Below are 23,871 nucleotides of genomic sequence, written 5' to 3'. Positions count from 1 at the left end.
CTGAGGGCTCCTGGCCGCCTTCTTTCAGCTCTGAAGGGACTTGGGGGATAGGGAGAGGCAGGCCTCCCGTCACCTGAGCGTGACTGTGTGGAGAGGGCGTGAGAGCTAGTCCTTCTCCCCACCACCTTTTTTTGGTTGGAGAGAAAAGAATCGTGTCCCAGCCGAGATGTAGGCGCAGGACACCATCCCCACTCCTTTTGGAAGGAAGAGAGGTATCAGCATCCCTACTTTGAGGTGAGAAAAAGGAGCCATCACACACACACACACACACACACACACACACACACACACACACACACACACGGTTGCATCCCGTAATGAGAAAGAAAAGAATCACCTCCTTTCCCAAAGCTAGGTAGGGAGAAATGAGCCATGTCCCCAATCCTCAGGTGAGGGAGAAAGGAATAATTCGCCCCCACTAACAAGGACCCCCTGTATGGTGAGATTAAAAAAAAAAAAAACGACTCCTTCTTCCTCAAGGCTGAGAGAATGTGTCTCCCCACCCCAAGAGGAGGTCAAGACCACAGGGAGGGCTACCTCCTCTACTTTGAGAGAAAGGGATCCTATCTGATGTCTGAGAAGGAGCCATGGGGTGCATTTTCAGTGGCCCACCTAATAGCTCGGACTTCTGTCCATCTCCTCACTGATCAGAGAGAGGAAGCCATGGGAAGTTTGGAAACCCTCTCTGCAGGACCCCACGAAGGGGATGTCTAAGGCTCCCCGTCTACTTCCTTGACCTGCATTGGTGCATTCAGTGCTGTTGAAAGATGTTTGGTTTTTCCCAGTCCATTCATTGTTCACATCTGCCTTACCATCCACGAGGACTTTTCTGATTGTCACCTTCTGTGTGCCTGGACTCTCAATCTTGTGGGACCCTTGGGCTTTTACTTTCACCTCTCATGGTGTATATCTCATGGGATATACATATTCGTTGTACTGGAGCACAACAGAGCAGATGTGCTTTGCGAGTAGACCACCTAGAGTGATAAATGACCTTGGACAAATTACCCCCTCTGAACCACTTTTCTCCAGATGATAAAAAAAAAAAGCAGAAATAACACTTTTTGAGGATGTTCGAGTAAATGAGAGCATGTGTGAAAAACATCTGGTATATAGGGATATAACAGAAGTGGTGCCTAAATTATTATTATTTAAATTGGCTCTCAGTTCGCATTAACTGGGCTGGATAGAATCAGTAAGAGGCTTGTCACTGATATTGGCAGGCCATTCTTGCTTCCTACATCCCAGCTGGCACAGCTTGGGGCTTGGAGATGTGCAATCCAACTCTGAGTCAGTGTATCAGAGGGGTGTGCAGTCAATTGTAATAATGCAGCGGGCTTTTCTGCTACCAGGTCCCAGGCTCAGGGATGGGAGCAATTAGGAAGTGGCCCCTGAGTATGAGAAGTTTGCAATCTATGGGGAATCGAGGGGAACACAGGACTGATTCACCACAATAAGATGGAAGAGATGCCTTGGGTAAGGTACTCTAGGAACACCAAGGAGGGAAGAATTTGTTCTGTCTGTGAGGCTTGGGAAAGGTAATACTGAGCTGGGTCTTGAGACATTTGTAAGAGTTTACCAGTAGAGAAGTGGAGGAAGTGCTCAAGTGGATATGGCAAGGAGCTATTGTAGCTGATGACTCCTCTAGGAATATTCCCTCAATCCTCTAGGAGCACCATGTATTGTCTTTGTTAGAACTCCTGAAGAAAGTATAATGAAATATTGTGGTGACTGGAATGTAAGCTTTTCAAGAATAGGTTGGGTCTTAACCATCTGTGACCCCAACATCAGGCACCATACCTGACACAGGTCGTTTGAAAGGTGAACTGTATTCTTATCCACCCCAGTTCTTATCTATTGAAGAAATATTGATGTCACTAATAATTAAATAAGGCTAATTTAATGCAATGTCCTTCCTGGAAGTATTTTGAGGGAATCAAAGGAATCGTTTCCAAAGATATGTATCTCTACTGGTGGGATGTCAGGCACTGTGTCACTTCTGCTTTTTATGTGACTGGGGACATCCTTTTTATATAAACTTGATTGATCGTTGATAGATAGAAGAGAGATTTTATTAATTCTCCCAGTAAGCTTGTAGTGTATGTATAATTTTTTTAAATGAACCAATTAACAAGTATGTTTTGAGTGCCTAATTCACATGAACATTATGCTAGGGACTGGAGTGTAAAGGAGATTAAAAGATGAATCAAACTCAAGTTCTTGCCTTAAGACAGTTCAGGCCTGGTGCAGTGGTGCACATCTATCATCCTAGCCACTCAGGAGGCTGAGGCAGGAGGATCGCAAGTTTGAGGCCAGCCTCTGCAACTTAGTGAAACCCTGTCTCGAAATAAAAAAGGGCTGGGTATGGAGCTCAATAGTAGAGCACTCCTAGGTTAAAATCCTCAGTACTGCAAAAAAAGAAAGAAAGAATGAGCAAAATCTGAAGCTGTACTCACAAGAAATAAGATTGTATGATCTACTCCTGGAAACCAAAATCCTTTTCCTTGTTGTGGCTTTATTCCTTGAACTTTTGCAAGGCACCTGGCATGTAGTATGCCCTCCAGCATTTGTAGGGGAGGCTCAGAGAGACTCTGTTTGTGTACTGATGTTCCCTCTGATCCACGGTTTTGTAGTGGTGTGCATGGTGCCAGTTACTGTGGTCAACTGCAACACTAAGTGGAAAATTCCAGGAACAATTCATAAGTTTTGAGTTATGCATCATTCCGAGTAATGTGATGAAATTTCCCACTGTCCTGTTTTGTCACGGGGGACGTGAATCATCCCTTCATCCAGTGTGGATATACTGACCACCCATTAGTCACTCAGTGGGTGTCTCCATTATCCCATCAACGGTCGTGGTACCAGGGTGCTTAGGTTCAAGTGACCCTTGTTTTACTTCATGACCCCCAAAGCACAAACATAAAAATTCTGGCCAAAAGAGAATATGCCAATGAGGAGCTGTAAAGTGCTTTCTTTAAGTGAAAAGGTGACCGTTCTCAATTTAATAAGAAAAAAATATATGCCAAAATTGCTAAGATCTACGGACAGTCAGATGTTTTGAGAGGCCAGATTTGTACCACTTTTATTATAGCATATTGTTATAATTGTTCAATTTTATTATTAGCTATTACTATTAACCTCTTTCTGTGCCTAATTTATAAATTAGACCTTGTCATACATATATATGTTTAGGAAAAAATATAGAGAGATTTTTGTGGTTTTAGGCATGAATTGGAGTCTTGGAGTATATTCCCTGAAGGTAATGGAGGACTACTTTGTATGTTAATGTCATTAGTGTTCATCCAGCTTGTCTTTTTATGAGCCTCTCAAGGTGTGGGATTCTGTGTTCCGTTTCTCAGAATGATCTATAACGCCAGATAAAGCATCTAACACAGATTAGTCTCCCAATCATGGGATCTAGATCGGAATGTTCCCAGAGGACTGCTTTACTTAAGATTCCTTCATTAAAGCAATAGAGACAGACTCACAAAATCAACAAAAGATTTATCAAGCCACATGCCTATGATCCCAATAGCTGAGGAGGCTAATGCAGGAGGATCCAAAGTTTGAGGCCAGCCTCTGCAACTTGGCAAGGCCCTAAGCAACTTAGTGAGACTCTGGCTCAAAATTAAAAAAAAAAAAAAATTTAAAAGGGCTGGGAGGGCTGGGATTGTGGCTCAGTGATAGAGCACTCATGTAGCACATGCAAGGCCCTGGGTTCAATCCTCAGCACCACATAAAAATAAATAAATAAAATAAAGGTATTGTGTCTAACTACTTCTAAAAAAATAAATGGTTTTTTTTTTAAGGCTGGGAATGTATCTCAGTGTTAAAGTGCACATGGGCTCAGTCCTCAGTCTTAAAATATTAAATAAATAAATATATATGTACACACACAACATATATATCAAAAAAATTCTATTAATTACATTATTTTCTGATAGGTTTTAATAAGAATTTTCTTGTGGAAGAACAGACTATTTTCTCATTGGGCATAGGAGATCATTGGTCAGTTGTGTACCATCAGAAGTTCTTCATCAGTGGGTACAACTGTCAACCAGTCTACTTCAACCGAAATCCTCCACATTCCACTGGATCCTTGCCAAGAAGTGTCTTTGCCTCCTGTACTTTATTAAACTCGGTCCTGGGTTTTAATGAACTGTAGTGGAAATTTTCCCCTCATCTGTACCTGCGGATCTCAATCCCAGATCCAGGTACAATATGGCACTATTAGTCTTTTACCTGGAATTGAAGAGAGAACTGGATTTGGATTTAGGAAATTCTACAAAATATAAAAATGTAAAAAAAAATATAAAAAATTTAGGGTCTTTTCTTCCTCTCTTCCTCTAAGACCCAGTAAGACTTTCCTTTTCCTCTGGTAGAGGGCATTTTTCCCAGAGCCATCAGCAATCCTCTGAGACCTATGAAGCCACGTGTTAGATTCGGAAAGGTCTCTCCCAGCTGTGGAAGCCCAAGACGCTCTGACGGCTTCCCTTGTGTACCTTGTGTCATTGTGATCGTCCCCCTGGATTGTAAACACAGATAAATGTCTGGAAACTGCAGGTGAAAGAACCCCTGCTAAAATCAAGAACCAATTTACATTATTTGAACTCAAAAAAAAACTCAAAGGAAAATGTGCTACACTGAGCTCCTTGCCAAAAATGCAAGGTTTCCTCTCAAAAAAGGAAGTCGCCTAAAAAAACCTGCCTTCCTTGGCTCCTGATCACATCCCAGGATGAGGGACCCCCATTCCCATTCATCTGCTCTCAAAAGAAGTCAAAAGAGTTTGGGATCCAGAAATTGTTCGCTCTAGTCCTGCTCCGTCACTAAATGGTTTTGCAATTTTCAGTGAGTTGCTTGGGCCTCCTGTGCTCATAGGAAGAGTGGGAGTGTCTGCCTGATTTGAAAAGCCCTTTGGAAGTGCCAAAGATTTACCAGAAGAGATATCCATCGTTGCCTGCCACACCATCTCCTTACCTGCTGTTTTGGACAGTCCATGACAAGCGTTCATCATCTCCATGGAGGTGGGCCTGTTTTGATGGTGCTCATGCTAACGCTCCAGATGCCTTTCTCTTCAACATCTGTACAGGGCCAGCAGAGAATAGCCAGGCCCCCACCATGAGCTGGGCCAGTTGGCTACAGTTAGGAACCACACATATATAAGTCAATTTCTAAATCTGTCTTCTATCTTTTGAGCAAGTCAATTCCTGCCTCAGTTTCCTTACCTGTCAGAGAACAGTAATAACTATCAGGACTACACTGGAGGACTATTGGGAAGACTCAATAAGACAGCATTATAAAATACACTCAGAGTGTATTTTATTGTAAAGGACTGTGCAGATGTTAGCTATTTATATTTCTGATGCCTGTGGAACCACAGAGCTCACCAACACTACAACTGAAATACAGAAAAAGGAGGCCCCCCACCCATACTTATCCCAACGTTAAATACCCAGGGGAATCCAGGCAGGTGTGAGGCCAACCCTCTTTCGGTGACTCTCAGGCTTAGTCATACCTGCTAATGTAACAACCACTTCAAGTAATGCTTCTATCTTCCCCGGGCGACCTTGAATGGGGACATTTCATTCTTCTCTCAAGGGTTCCATTTCCTGGCCTGGAAAATGAAGGAGAGGGAACTGAGCGAGGTGATCCCCAAGGTCTGATGCTGTGACATTCTCTAGGCGGAGAGGGAGTACAAGCAGGGGCCAGGTCTGCAGAGCAAACACTAAATACTAGCAGATGGTTCGAGAAAGCTGCATAGGAGATGTGAATTCTAAGTCCAGGTTTTGCCTGATTTTAAGAGAATCAGAGATGGTCCCCTTACCAAGTCTCCATTTCTCTGATGGTGTTGGGGAATCAATAATAACTACAATTAAACTACATACCAGAAACTGCCCATATGTTATCTTCATATATTAAGTATCAACGCCCCCCTGCTTTTTTTTTTTTCTAGCCAGTGAAGTAATTTATACTCAGTGAGGTTATATCAGCTATGATAAGATCTCGGGACTAAAATGTTGCAGAGCTAGAAAGCAGGACTGACCGAATGCAAAACCTGTGAGATTCCCCATTAGGATATTCGGACAAGCCCCTAAGAGAGATGAATCCATTAATAAACACACTTATCAAAAAACACACTTATCAATAGCCATCGGAGAAATACCATGCCCTCCTGGATTCTTCTCATAAGCTCCCCTACCATCTCCTATTACCCAAAGTCTTGCAGGCACAGAGAATTAGCATAACAGGACCCTGAATAAATTGATCCTGCCCAAGGAACAAGTCAGCTTCAAGCCAGAAGAATCTAGCTAATGAGACACCCTTCTTTCCACCCCAGTGTACCCCAGCCCTGTTTTCACCCAGCCAGGACCCCAGCTCCTCACCAAGCAGCTCTGGCCTTTTGCAGGATGCTGATGTGTTGGCTGTTGCTATGGCGACGGAGGAGCATCTCTGTCATGCACACATGAGCAACAGAGAGTGGGTTTCCCCCGCCTGGGAAACTCGGAGGATTTATCAGTTGTTTTCCAGCAGCCTCCTCGCACTGCTTCAGCCAGGAGCAAGGGAGCATCCCCTCCACTTAGCGTTCGACCCACGCCAGAGGCAGGGCTGAGCGCTCTGGACCACTTCTGTGCAGAAAGCAACCCCCTCCCTCTACTTCTGGTACAGTCCTTGTTCGATGCAGATGCCTTCCCGGTGGTGGGAAGTGGGACTGACAGGGTGCTAGTGAGTGAACTGCTGTGTTTACAAAGAGCCAACAGGTAGCCCTGGCTCTTCAGTCCTCCTGGGCCACTCCCGGATTGTGAACCAGCTAGATAGTTAGAGCCAAACTCATGTAGCTTTATACCCTGCTTCAGCCACTTATGAACAAGGCAGTATCACGCCATTTCTCTAATAAGACTTAGCTTATTTATATGCAAAAATGGGTTTAATAATTCTTTGCAAAGTCATTGAAGAAAATGAAATGAGATTGTATAAATAGGTCCTAATACCAAGGGCACCTCGTGATAGGAACCCCTTTTTTTTTCAGGGAAGGCTACTGGGGATTGAACTCAGGGGCACTCAACCACTGAGCCAAATCCCCAGCCCTGTTTTGTATTTTATTTAGAGACAGGGTCTCACTGAGTTGCTTTGGGCCTCGTTTTTGCTGAGGCTGGCTTTGAATTCAGGATCCTCCTGCCTCAGTCTCCCAAGCTGCTGGGATTATAGGTGTGCACCATGGAGCCCGACTGGGAATGCTTTTATGATAGCAATTATTTTTTAAAAAATAGCGTAGTGAAACATGTTCTTATTTAAAGATAGGCAGATATATGTTTTGTTGTTTAGTTTTGTTTTGTTTTAGAACTGAGAATTGAACCCAGGGGCACTTAACCACGGAGCCATATCCCTGGACTTAATTTTTTTCTTTTGAGACAGGATTTTACCAAGTTGCTTAGGGCTTCTCTAAGTTCTTGAGGCTGGCTTTGAACTTGTGATCCTCCTGCCTCAGGCTCCCAAGTGGATGGGATTTCAGGCATGCACCACAGTGCCTGGCCCAGATATATGTTTTAATCCCTGGTTCGATCTTCATAGTCTGATATCTACTGAGTATTCTGAAGTCAATTTTTTTTGAGTCTCCTTCATGTGCAAAATGAAGAGGTTCGGATAATCTGTGAGATTCTATGCAAAAGATTTTATTTTGATTTAGTTATCATATCTGGTTGGAATTTGGGGATTCTGACTAAAAAGGAAAAGAAAAAGGCACCTTCTATAGCAGTGAAATAGCACGTCATCATTACTGCCACCTTTAATGAGCACTGTATGTGCTAAGCACTGTGACAGATGCTGGTCCACTCTCTCATTTACCCCTGGCAGTAGCCATCATGAGGTAGGAATCATTTTGGGTAGAGGAAATTTGCGGTAGAGGAAAATGGGCGGCGAGCTCTTCCAACAGTTGCAATAAATAAATAAATAAACAAATCCTAACTTTGCCTTTACTATATCTGCACATTGAGAAAAATTTTCCTCCCCTGCCAACCCACAACACCACATCATATGAGTTCCTGCGTGGCTACCCCCAGGGAGAGGTTCCTTAGTTCCAGGGCCAGCTCAGAGCAGATGGCCCCATTTCTACTCTTATAAAGAGCCAGCTCCAGGGATCTGAGAAAAGAGTTGCAGTCCAAGGTCTCACACTTGACTCTATGAGTGTGATTCTGTCTGAAAGCACATCAGCATGCTCCCTCCATCCTTTCCCCTCCACCCTGCATATTTGCAGAATCTGCCATGCATGCATGATGAAGAGCTAAAGATACCTGACTGGCTTGCCTGCCGCCCATTCCTGATCAGGAGTGAGTCAGTATTTCTCTCTCCTGGTTTTTATCTTCTCCCTAGTGTCATGAGAACGTCTTTTCTCATCTCCAAAATAGCATCTGGTCCATTCGAAGCAGGCTAGAAGTAGGCTGACTGCCAGCACCCTCGTTTCTTGGCAGATAGATGGCATTCCCCCATCCAATTATCTTGAAGTCTCCTTGCTTCGTGATTCAGCCAACCCCTCCATCAGGAGCCAGACCCAGGTAGCCTAAAGTCACCTTGAACAGATCAATAGTAATGATGGCTACAGATCTCATCTTCAATTCTTGCATCACTTCTACTAGGTAGGAATCTCACTCTTGTTTTTTTAAAAAAAATGGGGAAACAGAGGCTCAGAGAAGGGAAGAGGCTTCCCCAAGGTCACACAGCCTGGCACAGAAGAACTGAGATTCTCAACTTTAGAAAGAAGAGTTGAACAGTTCCTGAAGGCCACTTGCTTTTCCTATAGATCATAGCCAAATGCTTGGAAGGTTCTGGGGATTAGAGAGCATGCCAACCCAGGGTCGCAGAAAATATCCCCTGTGCTCTCTTCAAGTGTGCCTCCAAACATCTGCTCCAGCTCTTTCCTCAGCTTGGGATGCCCTTCCCTGTACCTAGCAGCGCAGTGCATGTTCCAAAAAAGAAACCACAGGTTTCATGGTTGATTGAGCTGCTCTGGAATCCTGACTGTACCATTTGCAAGTTTGTGACTTCAGGCAACTTCTCTAATCCCTCTGAGGTTTTCTTCCACTGTAAAACAGGGCCATCTGCCTCACAGTGTTGTCATGACAATATATGAGCTTGAAGGGCCTAGCATGGTGTCTGACAGTTAGCAGGTGCTCATGATTACGCCCTTCCAAATACAGCTCAGGCACCACTGCCTCTAGGAAGCCCTGCCTGATTGTGCCTCTCTCCTCCAAGCCCTGACATGTATTTATTTATTTTTTTTCTTAATTCATTGAACCAATATTTAAAAATACATAAATAACTCAATCATAGTACTCAGCACATGGTGTTATAATTACTGGGTCATGTTCTATTTCCCCCATTAGACTAGGATCTTTCTGAGGGCAGAGATTTTTGTCTGAGTCATCTCTGAATCTTGAATGCCTACTCTGGGGCCTGGCAGGAGGGAGGAAGTGAGAAAGCAACAATAAATAAATAAACAAAAGTAAAAACAGAAAGAAAAGGAAACGAGACACAGGACTGCTTGTAAGGACTTTGCTGGAAAGACACCTGATCCTTGGGCAGCCTCCCCTGCAAATGTTTCTCCCAATTCCCCCATTGACAGCAGCTGACAAGAGAGGAATATCAATGACCCCCTGAATAGGAGATCTCAGATGAGCCCCACACCCAACACCCAGCGTGCAGACAGGCAAGTCTGCAGAAAGGAAAATTCCAGTTGAACAGCCGATGGGGATAGACTGCAGCCCCAGGCCTGGTAACAAACAGTGTGTGGAGCTGTCAGTCGGGGACCAAGCTCCGCCCACCTCCAGCAACTGCAACTGCAGCCCCAGCAACAGCACTGCTTGGCAGGTGAGGAGGGCAGCCAGATTTTCAGCAGGGAAGCAGGTGGCTGGCTGAGGTGGGAACCTCTGCCCCCAGCGCTCGACAGAGCTGGAATTTAGAGACTGAGCCTTAAGCCAAAGGGGCCAGGGATGAAGAGGAGAAGGTCTGTTTTCTCCTGTCTCCCCAGACAGCTTTCCTGCCCACCACCAGAGCTCCAGAGGGACTTTTGAAAGTCCCGTTCTAATCCCACTATAGAGGGGAGAGCCACTGTTTAACGAGGAATTCATGCATCTCGGTACTACCCTTCTAGTTTATCTACCTGCCTTTCTCCTCCTCCTCCTCCTCCTCCTCCTCGATGAGGATTGAACCCAGGGGTGCTTAACCACTGAGCCAGGCCTTTTTATATTTTATTTAGAGACAAAGTCTCGCTAAGTAGCTTAGGGCCTGGCTACATTGCTGAAGCTGTCCTTGAACTTGCAACCCTCCTGCATCAGCCTTCTGAGATGCTGGTATTACAGGTCTGTGCCAGCATGCCCAGATTTCTTCCTTTTCCCTAAATAAAGTAGTCTGTGTCTGTCATACCTCTGTGCCTCTTCCTGGATTGCTGTTTCTTCTTCCTGGAGTGCACTCTGAGTATGCTTTGCTGAGTCGGGGTCCTTGTACTAGATGAAGACTAGAATCCTCAGACTAGCATCTGAATGCAGACAGTTTGCTTAATAGGCCATCCTAGGAAGCATGGGGGTGGGGTGGAGTGAGACAAAAAAGTAAGGGAGCCAGGAAAAGGGGCATTAGTGAACAGGTGGCCATTATGGGCAACTGGGGTCCAATCCCACCGAGGAACCCTGGTACTTGCTGTAGACCCTATTTTGGAGATGTTTCCCTTGAGGGGTGAGAAATCTAGAGCATTTAGCCACCAAATCCCATTCAAGCTGGTTAAGTAGTGATCCTGACGCCATTCACTCCCCCAGCAACTGCCCTGTGCAAGACCCAGGCACATCCTTGCACCAGAGCCAGTGCTCAACTAGAAAGTTACGGGGAGCACTGGCACCATCTGCTACCCTTGCCAATCTAGCTAACTACTCCACCTTTTCCAAGGCTCAACTCAAAAGCCAGTACCTTTAATCCTAAATAAATTTCACAACCCCTCTCTCTGCATTGCCAGAGTAGGTTGAACACAACTCTGTTGAATACTTGTCCTATGGAACTTTCTGTGTATCTTCTCCACTAGACTGTGGGCTCCTTTAGTGTCCTGACTTCCAGCACAAAGAGACACATGGATAACAGGTGCTTTGATCCTAGTACTGATTGAATATCAGTGATAGTTGAGAATGCTAACTAACATTGATGAATCCTAATACTAGCTGAAGAAGAGTTAGAGGGGATTTCTTATGCATGATTTATACATATTTGTAGCTGTTTATAATATGCATAACATCTTTTGAATGATGTGGTCACCTCATGGTGGATTAAAAGGCATTTAATTTATACGGATTTGTAGCTGTTTATAATATGTATCACACCATCAATCTGTTTTAATATCCATGGTACCATCTTAGAGATGCTTCAGCATAGGGATTGGGCAATCCTTTAGCCAGAACCTTTAAATGACTTCTGCCTCAGGGGTCTGGACCTTGCCTACAAGGTGAGAGAAAGGATTGGAACTCACAGTCAAATCCAGTGTGACGTTTTCCAAAGTAGCCTGAGACAACACAGCCAGAATTGGAGCTTTTACCTTGTTGCCAAAACAACATCCACTTAGGAAATATGAGGGAAAGAAGAAATTGTAATAGCAACGAAAGAGATGGATTACCTATCATAAAACTTAACGAGATGTGTACAGATTCTTTTGAACAAAAATTAGTATGACTCAGGAATAACAAAGAGTACTTGAGCGACAACAGAAAAGGTAGATCATGTCCTCAGATGCAACATCGTTAAAAATGTCATTTAAAAAAATTTTTTTAATTTGTTTAAATTAGTTATACATGACAGTAGAATGCATTTATGCACTTTGATATATCATACATAGATGGGATAAAATTTCTCATTTTTCTGATTGTACATGTTGCAGAATCATATTGGTCCTTTAGTCACATATATACGTCCAGTAATAATGTCTGTTTCATTCTACTATATTTCCTCTCCCCACATCCCCTCATTTTCCCCTAGACTAATTGGGAAATGGAATGCAGTTCAAATAGAAAAAAAAATGCCAATAAATTTTGGGGGGTAATTAGACAAATTGACTATGAAATCCACATGGAATAAATAAGCTGGAATCACAAGAAGAATTTTGAAAAGGGACATGAAAAAGAGAAGAACTGGCTCTACCTTTATTAGAATGTCATAAAGCTGCAGTAATTTAAGCAGTGTGGTTCTTGTGTATGGAGAGACAGATCAATAAAGAGAAAACTCAGAAATAAACCTAAATGTATCCATAAATCTAGTATAGAATAAACATGGCATTTCAAGCCAGTGGAGAACAAGATTATTCAATCAACATTATTGAAATAATTGGATTGTTACCTCGGGAAGAAAAAAAAAACTAAGTTTTAAGGTCCATAGCTCACACATTACGTCAAAAAATTTCCAGATGGATTGAAACCAAAATAGTAGTAGCAGGAGAAAATGTAGGAAATTTTATTTTATAACCTAAGGAAAAACTGTCTAAGAGTGATGTATCACAGAAGTCATAAATTTTAAAATTGATAAATTTGACTACCATGATGTTCCTCCACGGAAAACACTTTCATAAATTCCTAAGGCAAAAGACCTACTGAGGAAAATACTTGCAATCCACACCACAGGCAGAGCACAGATTTCCTTCCTATATTTTAAAAGCTTGTACATATCAATAAGAAGCAACACCAACAAATACACGTGTGTGTGTGTGTGTGTGTGTGTGTAGATGATAGTAATGAGTATGAAAGGAAGGAAATACAAATGGCTTCTATGCCTCAACATAAGAAAAGAACTAGATGCAATGATTTGAATATGGTTCATCTCCTAAAGATTCATGTGCTGGAAACTTGGTCTCCATGGTGGAGTCGTTGGGTTGGTGGGAACTGTTAAGAGGTGAGGTCACTGGAGGAACCACCCTTGGGAGGGATTAATGTAGTTCTCAAAGGACTCCAATTAGTTTCCAAGATAATGACTTATTATAAAAACAGCAAACTTGTTCCGGGCATCCCTTTGACTTCCTGTCTCACCATGTGATATCTTTCACACATACTCCCGCCATTATGATACATCCACCAGGAGATGGTCTCCAGAAGCTGAATAAGTAGGGCTTTCAGCCTCTAAAACCATGAGCTAAATACACCTCTTCTCTTTATAAATACCCAACCTCAGGTATTTTATTCATAGCAAGAGAAAACAGACTATTACACTGGATAACCGAGAGAGATGCCTACACTCCGTTTTGTAACTAAATTTTGTGCCGTGTGCCTGTGCTACCTAGTTCAAAACAAACAAAGATGATTTTAATAATAATCCATAAAGCCCAGGATCCTAGCTAAAGGGACAACTGTGGACATCCATGGCATATGTGGAAAAACATGGAATAAAAGTTAGTAACAGAGAGACTTAAAGAGTTAAAAACAGACTGGGGGTATATAAGTGGTGTGATCAGTCTCACAGTCTTAGGTGTTCAAGTTCCAGATTCATTTTGTCCTGTGTGGCTTTGACAGTTGACTTCTGTGACCCTCAGTGTCCTCATCTGTGAAATAGGAATAATCATTGTAATGACCAAGCATGGTGATGCACTCCTGTATACCCAGCGACTTGGGAGGCTGAGGCAGGAGGATCGCAAGTTTAAGGACAGCCTCAGCAACTTATTGAGAACCACCCCCACCTCCAGGAACTTAGCAACACTCTGTCTCAAAATAAAAAATTTTAAAAAAGAACTCGGGATGTAGTTCACTGCTAAAGCACCCTTAGGTTGAATCCCCAGTATCCACCCACCCCCCAAAAAAGAAAAGATGAACAAGAAGTGCCTAACACAATACCTGGCATAGAGTAAGGACACAAAGGGCGCTTGTATGTCCTAGACTCTGATTTCCCCAGCTTGACTGTAAATTTTATCTGCACTTCCTGTCTGGCAGTCCCAAAACCACCTCTTTTATCTCAGAAGATGCCGAAGGAATAAATACTCAAATCCTCTTTTGCAGTTATTCTTTTTTATTTCCCAAAGCCTCCAATACCCAAGAATTAACAGATTTTTATTGACTTGCACAGAGCTCTCAGGCCCTGACTTCTGGAAAATTCCGTTAAGGTTCTAAATATACTAATCTATAATTGTGGCTCGATGTGGTTTGCATTAAGAGTTCAGCGTGTGCATTTTATACCGTGCCACGGCTGATCCAGCCCTAGACCTGTGGACCAGGCTGTCCCACCAACTCGTCGCATTCCTGCCAGACCTTAAAAGCAAACTATAAATGGTAGCTGAAACCCTGAGCCGTCCTTAGATCCATCTCCACCATTATCTGATCCTAACTGACCTGGGGTCAGTCCTGTGATCCAGGTCTCCCTGATCTATTCCCTGACTTTGATCCCTACCTCTGGCCCCTTCTGGACAATGGTGATGATGATTTTTATTATCTTTTATCTTTAAATATTCACAATAAACCACCTTTATTTGGCCTCAGACCAGGAATCGACCTCTCTGTATTTATTGGTTTCTTTTTCCACATTGTCTACAGCCTGTTTCCATAATCCCATGAGCTGTTTTTACTTCTGGTAACTGATCTTGGCCCTCTTCCCTGTTCTATTAGTGCGAGGTTGTCCCTGTCTGCTACTTCTAGCTAACCTCTTGATGAGCCAGGGGCTCCAGGTGGGCCAATTTTCTTGTAGGTATCAGCACGTGACCTTGAGGACAGTGAGAACCACCTTCTGCCTTTTGTCACAGAGTGGCAGGATTTCATCAGCTACCCTGAGGTGGTCCCAGGCCACTCTGGCCTTACTTGGTCTTATGGGGTAGGATGTCTTGCACGGTCTTCCAAATGATGTGGGTGGGGACCCAGAAGTGGTAGGGGCCTTGGGATAGGTTGGTGTTCATCTCCTTACGGAGCAAGGCCAGGTACTTTTACTTGTTTCTGTAGAAATGCTCAGAAATGATCCTTGCAGAACATGATCGCCACTTTCTGGCCCAGAAGTATCTATTTAACAGTGATAGTCACCCCTATGTGGCCCAGGAGTTAACCCCAGCCATTTGACATCAGGACCCGAGCCTCCACCATCTTTAGCAATGTCCTGAGAAGCCCCTTCTGTATTTTTATATTTTTTTCTTCCCTCCTGGCACTTGTACCTCAAGACTCCTGAATAATTTTTTTTGAGGGCGGGTTACTGGAGATTGAACTCAGGGGCACTCGACCACCGAGCCCCATCCCCAGCCCTATTTTGTATTTTATTTAGAGACAGGGTCTCACTGAGCTGCTTAGTGCCTCACCATTGCTGAGACCTGCCACTGCACCCAACTCCTGAATAATTTTTGACACTTTTTAATTACATATTTTTATGGGGAGTTATTTGATGTTTCAATACATGTTGTCTATTGGTCAAGGTAGTTAGCATATCCACCACCTGAAACATTTCGTTTTTTTTTTTGTTTGTTTGTTTTGTTTTTTTTTGTAATGAGAACATTCAAAAACCTCTCTTGGGGCTGAGAGTGTACCTTCTTCTGGCTATTTGGAAATATTTAATATCTAATTTTCAATTATAGGCTGCCATGCCCTAACATGACTCATTCTCTTGATTACAGTTAGTTGGTTCATCCAACCCAACCAATCCAATTAGTCTTGTCCTGGGAGAGATTTTTTTTTATGATTTCTGTTTTTGTTTGGTTGGTTTTTTCACCCCCCTAGGGGGAAAAAAAAGAATGATAATTATTTTTGTGGCAGTAGGAGCTAACGTAAAAACTAAGATACATCCACAGCTGTTTGTAGTACCTGTCAGTTCAGGTCTTTTGAAGAGCAGATACCAAGGTGGGATTAGACATGGAAGAGACTTCTCAGGGGAGTACAGGGGAAGGATAAAGGGGAGGGAGCCCTAGTAGGGCAGGGAGAGCCTTCCAATTGCAGGACACTTTGCAGCCAGATCCATGAGGAATCACCAAGTCGAAGTTGCCTATTTGCAGATTGGGCCAGCAATAGATCCCCTCTCTGTAAGCTGGAAACACTTTGTATGAAGCATGGCCTCAGCCAAGCACTAGTTTGGATCCACAGGAGTGGAACCATGTCTTCTGGTCCACCTTGCTCCCTACAGCCAGGTCCCTCAAGGGTAATCTAGTTCTCCAGAAGCAGTCACTGAGACAGGATTAAATGTGCAAAGGTCTTATTAGGTGAATCACCAGTGAGAGAAAACCAGGACGGAAGCCAAGGAAAAAGAAAATGGTAGAACCATCAGACGGCAGAGCAAGTGGAATCCCAGTTGACAGAGAACGAGAAGGCACTATTCTAGGTTCCCATGTGGAGCCAATGAGGTTGGACAAGGCCGTTGGAGAGTCTTCAAGCCAAAATCAGTCATTGGGGATGCTGGGTCTTCCAGGGCTGGGCCTGGCTTAGTGTCTTTGACAAACTTGTCACAAGCTAGAAGCAGCACACTAGAAATGGAGTCTTCAAGCTAACGTAGGCAATGAACTTCAGCAGCTGGGGGCTCAGTGGAATTCTCTGGCTGCATTTTTCGTAGGCACGTTCTCTCAGCCACTCTAAGGAAATCTGAGTGGTGCAACTGGACAGCTTCCAAGCCACCCTACAGACAGAAATGTAGCCTGCTATAAGTACGACATCACTATAGTGACAAGACAGAAAGAGAATCCTGGCACTAAGCGCTTGATGACATTTCTTCCTAAAATCTAGAGTTCCCTGCCTTCCACAGAATTCAACTGTTCACATTTTCCTTGCTGAGCCAACAGTCTCCTCATTTTGCTTGCTCTGGTTTGAATTGAGTTTCTGTCAGACTCCTGATTAATACAGACCTAAAGGCAACAAACGTGAATGGTGACATTTCGGCCTTGTAATCAGCTACTGGGGGAAGCATATTTGGTCAGGGAATTCAGAGTAAGTCTAGGTAGTGGAATTACTCAGACAATTGAGAACTGGTGCTGGGTTCCTCATAACAGTTGACAGTTTGAACTGAATTTGATGAATAAATGGTTGCTTAATAACCAGGAATTCTTTAAGAGTAGGAACCACGAGTTGTATCTCTCATACCTCCAGCATATGTAGTTATTCCTAGCACCCAGGAATAACTGAACAGAGGAGAAGGATTTCCACCCTCAGTGAGTTCCCAGTCTAGTAGCAAATCAGACATAGAAAACTCCAATAGGATAAATGCTGTTATAGAATTGCATACATGGTGCTAGGGAATCAAAGAGGAGGAACATTTAATTCTGCCCTCAAGGATCAAGAAGTCTCTCACAAACTGCATGTGGTGACGCATACCTGTAATCCCAGAGGCTCAGGAGGCTGAGGCAGGAGGATCGCAAGTTCCAAGCCAACCTCAGCAACTTAGTGCGAGGCCCTAAGCAATTCACTGAGACCCTGTCTCAAAATAAAACACAGGGGCTGGGGCTGTAGCTCAGTGATACAGCGCTTGCCTCTCATGCATGAGACACTGGGTTCAATTCTCAGCACTGCATGTAAACAAATAAATAAATAAAGGGCCATTAATAACTAATAAAATATTTTAAAAATAAAATAAAATTCAAAAAAAGGGCTGGGGATGTGACTCAGTGGTTAAGTGCCCCGGGGTTCAATCCCCAGTGAAGAAGAACAGAGGAGGAAGAGAAGGAGGAGGAAATGGAGGAGGAGAAGTCTTTCCCAGCGAGAGTACAAAGAATAAGTTAGACTACCCCCCCAAAAAAGAAGGATAAAAATATCTTGCTAAAAAAAAAAATAGAAGCATCTACAAAGATATGATGACATAAAAATATAAAGAAGTTTGAGAAACAACAAACTGGATTGAACTAGACCATAAGCTTCTATGTTTATAAACCGAGTCTTATTCTTTAGTGAATACTCATTACTTAGCAAAGGGCTTAGAGTTTAGTGAGCACTTAGTACATTTTGTGTTGCGGGGGTGTAGTATTCAAAGTAGCAAAAGCATGGCAGTGGACAAAAACCAGTTAGGTGTCTCTCAATAGACAATTGGATAGAGAAAATGTGGTCTAAATACAAAACAGAGTTTTACTGATCCACAAAGAATAATGAAATTATGTCATTAGTTGTTGATGGACCTTTATTGATTGATTGATTGATTGATATGTGGTGCTAAGAATTGAGCCCAGTGCCTCACACAAGCTAGGCAAGTGCTCTACCACTGAGCCACAACCCCAGCCCTGAAATAAGTGGTTTTTTTTTTTAAAGGAGAATCTCATTAAAAGGAGGATGAACAATGGAGAAGAGGAAGGGAATTTAGGTGGAAAAAGGGGGATGGGAATGGGGAGGAATTACAGGAGGAAACTGAACAAACTATATCATGCGCATGTATGAATATGCCCGTTAATTCCATTTTTATGTATAACTCTGATGCACCAACTGAAAAAAAATTAATAGAAGGAAGACAATAGCACAGATAAGGGGATTAGGGGAGGTAGGGGGTAAGTGGAGAGTGCTGGGGATCGAAGTGGAGCCAATTATGTTCTATGATTTTATAAGTATATCAAAAGGAACCCCACAATTATGTATAATTATAATGAACTCATGAGATAAGGCTAAACAAATTGGAACCAGATGGTGATAAATAACAGTAAAGTAATTAAACCTTAAAGTACAAAATAAGAATAAATAATATCCACAGGAGCAAACATTAATTAGGCACCTGATGTATGCCTGGCTCTATCCTGAAAAGTTCATGGCCATTATCTGATTTCCTCTTTCAACAATTTTATGAAATACATACTACTACAATACATACCTACATATATATATTTTTTCTTTTTTTTAGTTGTAGGTGAACATAATACTTTTATTTTATTTTATTTTTTATGTGGTGCTGAGGATCGAACCCAGCACCTCACACATGCCAGGTGAGTGCTCTACCGCTGAGCCACAGCACCAGCCCTAATCCTTTTTTTTTTTTTTTTAACAACTGAAAAATACTGATGCTCAGGACATGGGGAGGCCTCACCAAGGTCAAACAAGAATGCTAAAACAGAGCTGGGATTCAAATCCAGGTTCAGTTATTGCCAGAGGCAAGGGCATCAGAGCATGATATCACCTCCCCTGCTAAAGAGGATTCACTTCTTTAAGATTAATCTGATTCCCCCAAGCGTCCCTTACCCCTTTGTCCACCTCTCTGGGATAGAGACTCAGAAGTTGGCTGAGGTATGACCTGAATGACATGACAGCGTTGGATGGAAGGGACCAAATCCATCAAGGAAGAGACGGGAGTTGGGGGAGAAGCCAGGACATGGTCATAAATGTGACTCTCACACCCAACACTTAAGGATTTGTCCTATACTGGGCCCTGTGATCAATCCTTCCATGGGATCCTCTTGTCCCATCCCCCCGTGTACAATCCCACCCAAAGCATGAGAATTTGAAGCTCAAAGAAGTATAGGATCATTTTCAAGGTCATTTAGCTACTTAGTAGCAAATCAAGGATTCTAACTATTTCTGGTTCTTACATCAGAAGAATGCTTTTCTCTGTCTTATATTAATCGCTTTCTTTTTATTCTTCTTTTAATCATTTTCTTTTTCTTTTTCATCCATAGACACGTAAAAACCAGGAGCCAGCTATCTCTGAGGTTGGAGGGGTGGTGTTAAACACTTGTTAGTGCTCAGGGCTCTGCCAGTTTCTCTGATTTTTCTCTCTGATCAGCTCTGTCGAGAGACCTGTTGCTGTTCCCAAGCTGAGCCACAGTCTATAGTAACCTGCTTTGGGAAGGGTTTCCCCCTGGAAGATTCATTGGAGGAAATTTCCAAATATAAGCATCCCTTACTAGTTTAACCAGAGGGAAGCCTTTACCACCTTCCCAATCTGTATCAGGGGTGAAGAAGCACCCATTTTTCTCCAAACTGAAGTTCTGTTTAAAAATGTGTTCTTTTTACTTTTCTTATGTTGGGGATGGAACCCAGGCCTCCCACAAGGTAGGCAAGACCCTACCACGGAGTTACACACCCACCCCTTGACTATGTTCCTTAAAGTTATGCTCTGATAAACTTGGATCTCTATCTAAAAGCTCTCTAGCTGTGGAAAAAAAATGGTAACAAATTCTAAACTAGCTGTCAGAAAATGTGGTAATTGGAGAAAAAAAAATGAGTTTGAGGCATCAGTGAGATCGCACCATTATGTAAACTGTTTCTTTCTCCTTCTGTTTCACCCAGAGGTGAGAAAGGACCTGTTTAGGAGAAAGAGCCTGGCCCAGACCTCCCTTGGCAGAACAAGAGGACGAGGAAGGACCACAGAGGCTCCTCGACTAATGATCATCCCATAAAGACTAACTGGAGAGGGATAGGAAGCAGAGAAGCCACTGGGAGTCTGAAAAGACTTTTAATGTCAACCTTATTTGAAGCATGTCCGGCACAGGTGAGCTCTGGGAGGATTCAACGTGACGAGAGATTCGGTGTTTGAAAAACATCATCTGCCCATCAGCTAAGTCAATTCTCAGTCTGGCCCTTCGTGGGTAGGGGATGGGGTGACCTTATTCAAGGTCGCAGAGCAGGGACCTGAGAGACACAGAGCTAACTCTTCAAGTTGTTTGTAGTTATGCTCCAAATCTATATTATATCTATAGATGATCTTAAGGTGGGCAATTAGGTCTGCTTAATATTCTCTTTTTCCTTATTCAAAACAAAGGTTTAGCTCACTGGTAGAGCGCTTGCCTAGCATGCATGAGGCCATAGATGCCATCCCCAGTATTGAAACAACAACAACAAAAATGTATCATTGACCCTGAAAAGTCCGCATTTAGTCTAAGTCACTTCTCCAGCAAAATGTTGAAAGAGCTGATTATGATTCAGGCCCTCAGATCCCCCATTTTTAAATATCTTTCCTTTCTCTTCTTCCTCCCACCCCAAGACTCATCTCAGTCTACTCTTATCCTCCTCCTTGTTCCTTGACTTCAAGGAAGATCTACTCGCAGAGACAGATGCACATATCCATATCAGAATTCTCAGGCAACGGCATTTAACAAGGAGATAAGAATGGCCTAAGCCAGAGGAATTGATATTTAACGGTAGAGCTTCAGAGGCCATCAAAGAGGGAAACAGGAAAAGCAGAGCCTTCCCAGGGCCCCCAAAGTCATCCCAACCAACAACCATATGCATTATGAATCAGATCAATGTCGCCAAATTTTATAGGTTTGGCCAGTTTCAATAAGAGGCCGTGAGCCACATCAGAAACCACATTGGACCGGGAATCTTCTGAACTTTGTTTTCCTCATATGCAGACACTGGAGGTACATCTCATAACCCCCTGCTTAACATTGTGATATTTCAGAAGGTAGCTCTGTAAGGGTCGTGGCTGGGATGCTGTCTCTGTCGCTGATACTGGGGAGACTTGGCAAGTCCCTGAACCTCACTAAGCTCTAGCTTTCCCATCTGTATAATGGGAATTAAAAGTACCTACCTCGGGATGGGGTTGTGGCTCAGTGGTAGAGCACTCACCTAGCACGTGCAAGGCCCTGGGTTCGATCTTCAGCACCACATAAAAATAAATAAAATAAAGGTATTGTGTCCAACTACAACTAAAAAAATAAATATTTTTTAAAAAGTACCTACCTCAGAGGATTATGAGAAATTCAACAAGTTACTGGTACATGACAGGGTTACATGAGTAGTTATTTTCATTGCCTCCTGTTACAGAATGATCTGCTCTTTCCCAAGCAGCAGCCTGTCACCTGTAAGGTGACTATTCTTTAAAAAAAATTGGGCTGAGCATAGTGATGCACACCTGTAATCCTAGGAACTCCGGAACTGAGGCAGGAGGATTGCAAGTGTGAGGCCAGCCTCAGCAATTTAGGAAGTCCATAAGCAATTCAGCAAGATCCTATCTCAAAATTTTCTAAATAAATTAAAAGGGCTGGGGATGTGGCTCAGTGGGGAAGTGCCACTGGGTTCAATCCCCAGTACCAAAATATAAAATTTTTTTTTTAAAATTGAGGATGAACATTCCATTAGTTTTACCAGTTTCTCTAACCAATTTCAGAAAGACCTTTATGTCCAAAACAATAAGTCTGTTGAGAACAAAGAAAATGATTTCTTTCTTAAACAAATGGAGCTTTAATAGAAATTCTAACTTTTCACCCCTGCATTTATGAGTCACTGAAATTAATTGGGTTTGGTATTGAAAGAAGCAAATTATTCTCCTTATGTTTTCATAATCAGGCCCCTGGAAAGAATTTTTAAAGAGAAATGAGTATGTTGCACCTGGTCAATATTATAAAACAATTAGTTCTCCAATTAACAAGAGGATAATAAAAATATCACATTTTATTAAGTCTTCTTGGAAATAAAGTTGGATCCTATCAGCTTAATAGTTGGTGACAGTTTCAGTCCTCCTTACTGTTCAGCATAGAATGTACACAAGAAATTATATAAAAATTGAATATTTTGTTCACCAAAAGTTAAAATGTGGGGCTGGGGTTGTGGCTCAGAAGAAGCACACTTGCCTAGCATGTGTGAGGTCCTGGGTTCGATCCTCAGCACCACATACAAATAAAATAAAGGTATTGTGTCCACCTACAACTAAAAACTAAATGCTTTTTTCAAAAGTTAAAATGTGGGACTGGGGTTGTGGCTCAGTGGTAGGCACATGTTTAGCATGGGTGAGGCACTGGGTTTGATCCTCAGCACCATATAAAAATAAATAAAGTCATCGTGCCCATCTATAACTAAAAAAAAAAAAATTAAAAAGTTAAAATCTTTGTCAGAGTTTAAAATATCCCTTTACTTACTTAAACTCCTACAGTGCCATTGATTTCTTTTATATTTTCTTCCTTTAATGCATAAATAGGTGCATTATAAAATATAGGTCAGAAAAAAGGAAAAGAAAAATCCACCAAACTGTGCAACTAGTTACCAAACCAGGCATGTGGAAGACATCCTTGATTTCTCCACCCATGACAGCATTCAGCTAGTCTTGTCAACTGCACCTCCTTAATAGCTCTGGACTCTTCATTCCACGGCCATTATAACCTAGGTCAAGTCCTTCTCCTGTCTGACCTAGACCCATGGACCAGCAGCCGTGGCACCACCTGAGAACTTGTTAGGAATGCAAAATCGCAGGCCCTCCCCAGACCTACTGAATCCGAAATTGCATTTTTAACAAGATCCCTGGGTGACTCCGATGTCCCTTAAAGTTTGAAATATACTGCACCAGATTCTGTAATATCTACCAAGCTCCTGGATGATACCCATGTAGCTCTTCCATGGATACATTTTGAATGTCTCCTCACATATTTCCATGTTTCTAGCCTTCTTCCAGTCCAATCTATATTTTGCCAACTGACAATATTTCATACTGTCATATGAAAGGATCACTTCTCTGATCAGAACCTTCAACACTCCTTGGAGTGCCCATTTGTGTTTCTGGTATTAGTAATAATAGTCGGAGGAGTTGTTGCTGTTGATTTGGGTTTTCATTGTTTTGGGGGTGCAGTTTGGTCGACCTCTTTCCTAGTTTAGCAATCCCGCACTGTTCAACTGTTGAAAATCCCATCAAAACTCCTTAACCTGACTTCCAAAGCTCTTCTTTATATTTGTATTAGTGAAGGTAGCAGGATCTGCCAAAACACATCAACTCTCAAATCTCAGCAGTTTAATACAAGAGATTATTTCTTGTGTACATTTTGTCCACCATGTTCATTCTTTTTTTTATATTTACTTTTTAGTTGTAGTTGAACACAATATTTTATTTATTTATATTTATGTGGTGCTGAGGATCGAACCCAGGGCCTCTCACGTTCGAGGCGAGCATTCTACCGCTGAGCCACAAACCCAGCTCCTGTCCACCAGGTGTATTCTTGATTGAAGTAGTGGCTCAAGACCCAAGCTCTTTCTACCCTGAGGCTCAGCTGTATTCAGCGTGGCTTCTATG

The sequence above is a fragment of the Urocitellus parryii genome, chromosome 16 (genome assembly GCF_045843805.1).
Source record: "Urocitellus parryii isolate mUroPar1 chromosome 16, mUroPar1.hap1, whole genome shotgun sequence".
Classification (NCBI taxonomy): Eukaryota; Metazoa; Chordata; class Mammalia; order Rodentia; family Sciuridae; genus Urocitellus; species Urocitellus parryii.
Note: the sequence above shows the minus strand (reverse complement) of the source record.